Below are 10,646 nucleotides of genomic sequence, written 5' to 3'. Positions count from 1 at the left end.
ATTGTATACAATGTACAGATATAACGTTATTATAAAAATACTCTAATATAAACTTGTATAAAAAACAATAGTACGTGTTCCCTGTATAGTTAAATTTTTTTTAAAAAAAGTGTACGTTACTAGTTAAAAAGATTTTTAATGTTTCTTTTTTTAAGAATTCTCTTCTGCTCACCAAACCTGCATTTATTTGATCCAAAATACAGCAAAAACAGTAATTTTGTGAAATATTTTTAATATTTAAAATAACTGCCTTCTGTTTGAATATTTTAAAATGTAATTTATTCCTGCAATTTTCCAAACTTAATTTTTAGCATCATTACTCCAATCCCATGATCCTTCAGAAATCATGCTAATATACAGATTTGCTGCTCAAAAAAAGTAATTATTATCATTTTGAAAACAGCAGAGTAATTTACGCATTTTGACTTCAAAGTACGCTGGTACGATTTGTCACTCTACACAAAAACCTGGTGACGCCTCTGTGCATGCGCAGTCCTCAAATCAAGCAACAGAAAAAGAAGAAGAGTTCAACCAATCATAGCGCTAGGATCTTCCCCCAAATAGCAAGTGGGGATGATTGACAGATGCGTAAAGCCTATCATTAAAAAGAGACTGAAAATCGACACCAATAAAGATTCCCGCTCGATCCCCCTTCCATTCCCGCCGTTTGACTGATGAACAGTAGGCTACAGTAATCGGAATAATAATTAGTAATAATTTTTGACTCACGGCTGAAGTTAAGTTTCTCCAGCTCTCCCCAGGTTGGCAAGAAAAGCATCTCAAAATGCATCAGATTGATGCTTTAAAATATAATATAAAAGATAATATCCTTCTCACCTTTTTCACCCCTGACCCGTTTTCATGCCTGTAAATAACTTTCCTTCTCCTCACAACTGTCATGAATCCTGGTCCGTGGTCTTCCGTCCGCTCTCCACCAGAGGTCCCCCTCCTATTATACTGACTCACACTACACAGACTGTTATGTGTCACTCCGGACTACATTTCCCATGATCCATTGCACTGATTAACCGTAATTAAAGGCGATTCATCTGTGATTATGAACGTGATATTTCATCGCGTAACAGTGAACTACGGTTCTGTGTATTAAATGCTGCTCCATCTGAAATCTATCACTTTAAATAATAATGTAAGTATTGTTAGAAACTCAGAAGTGAAGACCAGGAGACTCTTCAGCAGAATTCTTTGAGAACGCTCTGCGTGGCGCTGTAGTCATCAAAAGTCTAACTAGTCATTAATACATTGTAGTTTATATACATTTCTAGGAGGAGGGATACATGGAGGCGGAGACCATTTAAACAAAGCATGCAAATGGAAATCAGGAAAATGCCAAACATCAGCATAACAGTGTCATTTAAATACAGAGGTGCCTGATAGTATCACCCATACCTTCACATTATCACAGCTGTGCCTTGAGTTTAGCAGGCACCTTTATCTTGGGACCTTGCCCTATAGTCAGGAAGTGCATGAAGATTAAAGTTTAATGTCTCAGAAACTTGATTTTCCTGATTTGATCTTCTTGGATATATCAGCTTTATTACCTCAAAATGTCTATTATTATATTGGAACCTAGATTTAACATCTTATACATTTGTAATCCCACAGTATTATTATTATTGCCTCTCAGTGCTTTGATCCAAATGCCTGCTTTCCTTTTTTACATCTCACACACACACACACATACACACACATTTTCTGATGAGTCCACTATGTTTGTGATGATAACGTTTCCTGCTTAACAGGAAGGGTTGCCATGTTTTCAAAACAAAATCTGTCTTATTGCTTAAATACACGTCACTGGGGTCGTTTCAACCTGTGGCAACAGTGATAAAGTTTCAATTCTATGAGAAAACTGCAGACTTGGCAACACTGTGATGATAGTAATGTCTACAACAGACTCAAGCGCTGTCTCCTGCTGCACTAATAGTAGTAAGACTTTCCTCTGTGGATACATTTCCTCACAAGTACAATTCTAGCTTTTACACCCAATTTATTCCCCTGCATGTGATTTATTGTGCAGCCCTATATTCAGAGGAGCACATTGTTTTTTTTTTTTAGCCTGGTTCTCTAATGAAAACTTGGTGACCCATCAAATATAACAATAAAACATAAATGAATAATAGTAATGATATAATTGCATTTTATTTATTTATTTTTATATAAAATAAACTAAAAATAAAGTGTGATAATTCTATTTTATTTTAAAATAAAAAAATAGAGTATTAAATACAAATACAATTATTTTATAGTAAACTTAAATAAAGTGCTATTATTATTATTATTTTAACCTTAATTATTATTTTTAATTAGAATTATTTTAATTTATCATTTTCAAACTTAAAATCAGCAAGCTTTTATTTTGGTGGGTTGCACGTAAGTCTATGTGCTTCTGGGTTTAGTGTAAAGAGCGTCAGTGAATGAAATGTCACTGTTCTGCATTGTGTTTTTTTTTTATGTTAGCTGAAGCCTAGATTTATGCTTTCAGTTTGAATAGAAATCTTATACAGTACAGTTTGTCGATCTAAAATGGTAATTGTGCATTAACAGCTGTCAACCATGTCAGTCCACAAACACACGCTCTGAACTAATTTACAGCACATTTCTTATTTTGGTCACAAAAAGCTAAAAAAGGCATCTAATATTAGTTTGCTTTATTTATTTTTTTTCTATCTGTTTTCTTTTTATTATATAATAATAAAAAAGTATTGTTCTAGCACTTGTGTATCATTGCTCTTTTGTTGATTTTGATTGCTTCATATGTCTTTATTTGTAAGTTGCTTTGGATAAAAGCGTCTGCTAAAGGACTAAATGTAATATAAATGTAAGGTTTTGGCAGTTTTTTATTTGGTATTTTTTTTATTATTGCACTGTATGGTGTTAACACATGATGAATTACTCACACATGAACATAACGTGTCTGATTCATTGTGTTTTCTCTTTCTGTCTTCAGTCTGCGTGTATGCAGTATTACAGAGAAACAGTGTCTCATCCTGACTTCAGCTCTGAAATCAAACCCCATCACACCTGAGAGAACTGGACCTGAGCAGGAATCAAATAAAAAACACAGGAGTGAATCACTTATGTGACATACTGAAGGATTCACGCTGTAAACTGGAGAGATTGAGGTCAGTAACATTCACATACAAGAATCAAAATGATGAAAATCACTTTGTTTAACTCTTATGTGCTGTTCAAGGTCTTTTGAGACCCCAAATGATGTTTGCTGAAATAAAAAAAATAAAAATGTTCCCTTTATCTAAATATCATAAGACTTTGTAAGGTTGTCAACACTTGGTAGAAAATTAAATTGGATTAAGATCTGGTTGTGTGTAAGTGTGAAAAAAAGTCACTCTCTGGAGACCCACATTGAAATGAATGAGGAAATGATAAAATCAATACTTTTTCTTCTTAATTTATCAAATAAAATCAATAAATCCACACAATTCAGACCAAAAAATACACAAAAATGAAGTGACAACCCTTCCACACGTTCACAATGCAGAACAATCACACACACACACACACACACACCCAAAAAACAACCATTAATGGGAGACCCCCCCCCCCCCCCCAAAAAAAAAAAAAAAAATAATATAAAACAAACAAAAAAATTTTGGATTAATTTGTTCAAAAATGTCTGAAGAGGTGACACCCAGCACTTTTAATTTACTTTTATAAATATAAAAAAAAATCACAAATCCTTAAAAAAAAACTACAAAAATGTGGAGTTAAAACATTAATAAACCGAGTAAAATTACATTTGTTAAAAAAACATTTTGTTAAACAAAACACTTTATACTCAATATCTCATGATGAATGTGTTCACATTATATTTGTGAAAGATTCTTCACCTTAATGATTTGTTTGTAAGATGATCTCTCTTCCTCTGTTTGTCTCTTTCTAGTCTTTATGAGTGTGGCATTACAGATGTTTCTTCTTTAACTCAGTCTTTGACAAACACAAAAGCTCTGCAGTTTCTAAAACAGCTTGATCTGAGACTCAATAAGATTGGAGACTCAAAGCAGAAGCTCATTGATGTGCTACGAGACTCAAACTGTAAACTGAGGTGAGTAAACTTCACTTTGTGATATTAAAGACATTCATTCACCTCTGATATGTGAACAAATATATACTTTCAAATATTTGTGAAAAGAGTTCATCAAATTATCATCAAGCTTTATTTCAAAGGGTTTGTGTCAGAATGAAATGTAAAGTTGATAAAAATGTTGAACACAAAGGAGGAAAGAGAAAGAAAAGCACACTGTCACAGCTTTATACAGCAACAGCTGCTTTATTAATGACATCAGTAATAGTGAATCATTACAAGTTTGAAATAGATTTGTTCAGATTGTAGGAAAACGCTGGTAAAATCAGAGCAGATTCAGCTTCAGCTCACAGTCGTCCAGCATCACATGATCAATGTCTCTTTCTCTTGTGTTTTTTTACTTTGACAAGCAACACGTCACATTACTTTACACTTACTTTCTGTAAGAGATAATGTAACCCCAGCCGCTTGTTATCACAGAATAAACCCGACAGGGTGATCAGGACTTGTGTCCTCCTGAAGAGACTTATTCTGTGATAACATCCGGCTGCATGTGCATTTATCACACTTATATATGCTTTCTTGACACAGAAGTGAAGAATTAGACACAATTTAGATTCAGCTAAACACTTCTCGTCAGTTAACAGCAACTTTAACAACAAGACACACTTTGAACAATGTCTCCTCAAGTCTACTATTAACAGGAATCTCCTGCGGTTTGGTTGGAGGGTAAATACAGTCAGTAACTGAGGCACAAGCTAATAGCAGTTGTGTGTTTGAATGAAACGAGTGAGAGCGCAGTGCTGTGATACGAGAGAAGTCAAAGAAACGCCCGACTCAAATACCGTATGACTGTGTGTTATTCGTGCCATGCTAATGACAACACACCTAATGAATAACACACCTCAGAATGTCACGGCTGACCAATCAGAATCCAGTATTCCAGCTAGCCTGTGCAATCATTTCACTTATTTACTGAGACCAATACAAACATGTTTAAACTAGAGGACAAACAGCTTTAACTAGTGCAACATTTAACTGAAAGAGTTTGTTTTAAGACAAGTATTTGTCAGTAATTATTTTCACTGATGTGTTTCTACAGGATCAATAGAGAGACAAAACAGAATGGAATTCTGTTCTAAATGTGTTTATATTTTAAACGCAAATACTGTTTGAAAATATATATTCAAAATCAGGTTTAGTCAGCAATTATTTTGTACTTTATTCCATTGAACTGATTATCTTCTCTTCTGTTCCACCTTACAGTGTAGATACAGATCCATCACCAGAAGCCTCTGATAGAGTTCAATCACCAAAAGCTGATGAATGCTGTATATCATAATGTGAAGTGTTCTTGAGAGGAGCAGTAAACATCAGCTGAAGATCCACAGAAGAGCTTCACTACTGTGTCTATGAGGAGAAATAAATGTGTGATAAATGTGTAAATGTGATCCATACAGGTGAAGAGACTCAGACTTTACAATGAAATAATGCAGCATGTGTGTTAGAAAACATGATATTGAATGATTAATGTTGCTTTAGTATTCAAGCAGAGGATCATTGTGTTTAATGTAAAGCTGGAACAGAGGAGGAAGAAGCTCAGATGAGTCTGTCTGGCTCTTCAGTTTAATAATATTTGTATTAAACTCATTCATAATCATTCAGATGTTTAAATGTGATTGTCAAGTGCAGCACTTAAATGTATCAAAAGATATAAAGCAGATCTACAATGTGTGAAATTTCCATGTTACTAAAAACATTTCCATGATCTCTCTTACATTTTCTACACATTGTTATTCTATTTAATTCTATATTAAGTTAGCTCTGTGTCTGTCTGTTGCTAACAATCACAAATCCTCTCATTACAACAAACAAAGCAGAAACACAGAGTAAATAAAAGCTGGATTGTGCAGTTTTGACAGATGAATTGATTAAAACGGGAGTTTTCACACACAGTGACTTTGTGCTGAACTGACTGACAGCTTCAGTGTTTAGAAATGCTGCACCTTTTACTCACTGTTTGTGTCTGCTTTGGGTACTGGAGAGATTAAGAAAATACACTTTGTTTAAATTTCTGAGAGTGTGTGGTAACATTACGATAGCTATGATTTTTTGTCAGATTCAGTGACTGCATCAAAAAAAACCTAAAGTGTGGTAACATTACGATAGCTATGATTTTTTGTCAGATTCAGTGACTGCATCATATGCATTTGTAAGGAGCAAACTGTGGGATCTCCAACATTATTGGGTAATTACTGTAAATAGTAAGAATAAAGACCTACATTTATCAGATAATCAGAATATGTTATATATAAGCGCTAGACATCTCATAAGAAAACAATTCTTAGTGGTAGCCTAAAATGTTAGCAGACAGCAGCAGCATTAATGTTTAATTTCTTTTCTATATAAGCATTTAGATGCTCGTGACAATATCTAGTTTGTTCAATCGACATTTTCTCTAGTATTAAGACATGAAACATATTTTACAGCATCGCTCAGCTCCTCTGACACTGATCATTCCGGTTCAGTTTCTAATGTAACGTGTGCGCGCTTCCGCGAGAACAGTTGCTGAACAGCGACCCCTGGTCACAGTTTTCACTAGATCACCGATTTCTGCACAACAGGGGTTAAGGGTCATTCTACAGAAATGTCCAATTTTGGTATGGCAAGATGTCTTAAAATGCATTTCTTTTTTTAACATTTAAACTTAGACCACATTATTATATATGTCAACAGTAGTAACAGTTGGTATAATTACTTACCGACATAAAGAAACTGTGTGTCAGCTGTGGTCTTAATGCGGGAAAACAATCCCTGCGTCTCAATGTTCACACTATCCATCCTAAATAGTATGTGAGATTAGAATAAGTGTGTCCCAAAGCATAGTATGCTGAAAAGAGTATGCCAAAAGTCCCCGGATGCTCATGCTTGTTTTGTTTCTCTCTGCAGATATGTGAGAAGCTCATATCAAGGCAAAGTTAAAAGGTAAAAAACTGTATTATTTAGAGATGTTTAAGATATATATTGTGCTAAATGTCCTACAGCTTCTCCCTTATTTTATTTATTCTCAGGGAGGTAAAGTAAGTCAAATCTGTTCTATCTCATAAGCATCTGAGTTCATCTTCACAAAACCGGTCACAGAAGACTTCTCCGTGGTCTGTTCTTAGCTATAAATCAATGCCAGCGGAGGCAGACTTGTGTTATACACTACAAGTCAGTTTATTTATTACAATTAGTAAATATTCTACAACTACTGTACAAGTATTAAATAAAGTATAAATCTGAGTAAGTTCTGCTCAAGGCAATATCAGCGATGGTTCTGGAGCCGGAGAGCTCTTCAGGTCTGGAAGCAGCATCTGATTTCATCATCACTTCAGTCTTTTATAGACAGCAGGTGGATCCCAGTGTCTTCTGACATCATACTGGAAATCCCCTCAGAAGTGCTTTATAAAAGGCCTTGCATCTTCTCATTTTTCTTCTTGGGGATTCTTTGCTCTGCTGTCTTTTACACTTGATCTGAAACACAGCTGCTGAGGTGATGCCCAGCTTCTTTTCTCTTCAGCGCTCTCACTAATACATGTGTCATCTCTATGTGCTCTTTATTATACATGTTATAAACGATTTCTTAATAAATACTTAAAACAACAAATGTGCTGTTTTACTTAACACACCACTTTCTCAATAAAACAAATACAATAAAGTGTGGTGTCTTTCTTAACAAACCACTTTCTAAATAAAACAACTCTAGCTGAGACAGTTCCCTTTCGAAAGCTTCAGTCGATGCTGCGCTGCTCAGCGCATTGGGAAACGTCTTGTTCGTGACCAGCTGTGAATAATGTGTGTAACACGTCGATAGAATTGACCCGGCAGTAATATAGCCTCCGGTTGATGACGTCATCTGAGCGCGCCCGCAACACGGGGCTATAAATAGATAAGCCACAGGTGCATCAACAGGAAGGAAGATTCTTTTTGTCTACTACAGATCTTCGTACGATGACCCAACGAAACAGTAAGTGTTGTGTTCCTCCATGCTCTCGTCCTATGTATGAGCTGGATACGCATGATTACTGTTTTGTTTGTTTGGGGGAAGAGCACGCGGTTCTGGCTTTAGTGCGAGCATTTTGTGAGCTGCTCTCAGTGAAGATGCTTCGTGCTCGTCTGAACTATTTTCAGACCGCACCCACCTTTTCGTGGAGGGCTCTCGTGCGGGTCTACGTGACGAGCGAGCGACGGGCCCGTCCCTTTCGCTTACAGTGTCACCAGATCCACGCTCCTCTCTCGTGATCTCGAAGCGCGCTCGGTGCTTCTTCGATTCTCGAGGAGGAGGATATATCTCTTGAGTCTTCGGGCGATGAGAGCCGCCTGCTCCTCTCTCGAGAGGAAATCGGTCGAGGAGCTGCTCGAGGTGGTTACTCGCGCGGTGGACAGGCTGCAGTTTGACTGGCCACGCGAACAAGAGACCCCCAAACGTAGTAAGCTGGAGGATAGGTTTCTGTCGGGTGGTAGGAGAAAGAGACTGCAACATCAGTCTCTCCCCTTTTTCGAGGACCTCCATGATGAACTGTCGAAGTCATGGTGCAAACCATATACTTCCCGCATCTTTGTGCCCACGACATTGACTTTTTCAACTATCATGGATGCAAAGCCAAGGGGGTATTCGGAGATGCCTCGGGTTGAAGAGTCGCTTGCGAGCTATTTCTCGCCTGAATCTGCATCCTCGGTGAAGAAACCTACTCTCCCCACTAAACCTTGTAGAATTACATCATCGCTAGTGGGTAAAGCTTATCAAGCTGCAGGTCAGGCTGGTGCTGCGCTGCACACTATGGCAGTGTTACAGGCATACCAGGCTGACCTGTTGAAGGACTTGAGTGTGGGCAGTACAATCGACGAGGAAGCATTAGCTGAGCTTCGTCGGGCCACAGATTTGTCTCTCCGGGCGACCTAGCAGACGGCTCGTGCCATTGGCCGGTCGATGTCAGCTTTAGTCAGCACGGAGAGGCATCTGTGGCTTAATTTGACGGGCATTAAAGAGAAGGAACGTTTGTTTCTTTTACACTCTCCTATCTCTCCATCTGGCCTGTTTGGCGATTCGGTTAATACGGTCGTCGACAGGTTTAGGGAAGTAAAGAAACATGAAGAAGCGTTCGTTCCGTTTCTTCCTCGCCACACTCAAGGGGAGGGGCCATCAGCCACCCAGCCTCACCACGGTCTTTCAAAAACCAGGGAGGTTAAAAAGCAGAGCGTGGCAGAGCGTGCTCCCCCTCGTAGGGATTGGGGACAGGTTTGCCGTGCTCAGCAACCTCCCAAGCCAGACCTCAGGACTTTTATTAATAAGAAGAAGAAGTCCTGATGCTATGGCGCCCTTGCTGGTGGGGGTAGTCCCTCACGGGGTGGTGCACGCTCGAGAGCTTTTCACCCTGCCCCGTTACCCTCACAAAACCCCTCCATCCCCGCCGCTTCTTGTGCCTCGGGGGGTGGGGGTTTCCAGCGAGATATTAGATGTTCCAGTGCTTCCTGCCGTTATTCAGGACACGGAACATCTAACATCCCCTCAAAAGGAAGTATTGAAATTGGTACCACTCTCAGAGAGTCTGGCAGCGTGGGAACTTCTGCCAGGCATTTCTGCATGGGTGTTGAGCACAGTACAGATAGGATACAGGATCCAATTTATTCATCATCCTCCACGTTTCAACGGCGTGGTTTCCACTTCCGTGAAACCGAAGCTGATGCAGGTACTGTCTCAAGAGCTACAAACTCTTCTAGGCAAAGAGGCCATAGAACATGTTCCTCTTCCACAGAGAGAGTCGGGCTATTACAGCAGATACTTCCTAGTTCCCAAAAAGGGTGGGGGAGTGCGTCCAATCTTGGATCTTCGAGGTTTAAACAACCGTACAATCAGAGCACTCAAGTTCAAGATGTTAACCGTCAAGACGGTCGTGTCGCAAAATTCGGCATCGCGATTGGTTCATCACGATCGATCTGAAGGACGCATATATTCATATAGAAATTTTGCCACAACACAGGAAATTCCTGAGGTTCGCCTTCGGGGGCGAAGCATACCAGTTTCGGGTTCTTCCTTTCGGCCTAGCCTTATCACCCCGCACGTACACAAAGTGCATTCACATTTTGCTGGCTTCTTTACGACTCCAGGGCATTCGCATTTTGAATTATATCGACGATTGGCTGATACTAGCGCAATCGCGAGAGATGGCGCTACAGCACAGGGACATCGTGTTAGCTCATCTAGTTTCTCTGGGGTTGAGACTCAACACTGAGAAGAGTGTTCTCTGTCCGGCCCAGAGAACGACTTATCTCGGGATCGTTTGGGATTCGATCACGATGCGGGCACAACTGTCTCCCTGGCTCTGAAATATTTCCTCCATCATTTGAGAGGCTGTCATGTCCTAGTACGGGTAGACAACACAGCAACAGTCTCGTATATAAATCACCAGGGGGGTCTGCGCTCACGCAATCTGAACAAGATAGCGAGGCAGGCATTTTTTCTTTGGGCCCAGGACAAGCTCCTGTCACTCAGGGCAGTTTACATTCCGGGGCGTTTGAATGTGGGAGCGGATTTACTGTC

At 39.0% G+C, this 10,646-nt stretch overlaps 1 long non-coding RNA gene across 2 annotated transcripts; it reads left to right on the top strand.

The window, feature by feature from the left end:
* The first annotated feature begins 3,082 nt into the window (after nt 1-3,082).
* Nucleotides 3,083-6,133, top strand: LOC122144845. Of its 2 annotated transcripts, none has more exons than XR_006159864.1 (3): nt 3,083-3,143; nt 3,923-4,084; nt 5,356-6,133. It is a non-coding gene; the product is annotated as an uncharacterized LOC122144845 (long non-coding RNA). The 2 variants fall into 2 exon arrangements; XR_006159863.1 differs by having other exon boundaries at nt 5,330-6,133.
* The last annotated feature ends 4,513 nt before the right edge of the window (nt 6,134-10,646 follow it).

Source organism: Cyprinus carpio, unplaced genomic scaffold, assembly GCF_018340385.1.
Source record: "Cyprinus carpio isolate SPL01 unplaced genomic scaffold, ASM1834038v1 S000006781, whole genome shotgun sequence".
NCBI classification, from domain to species: Eukaryota; Metazoa; Chordata; class Actinopteri; order Cypriniformes; family Cyprinidae; genus Cyprinus; species Cyprinus carpio.
This window is presented reverse-complemented; position numbering and strand designations above follow the sequence as displayed.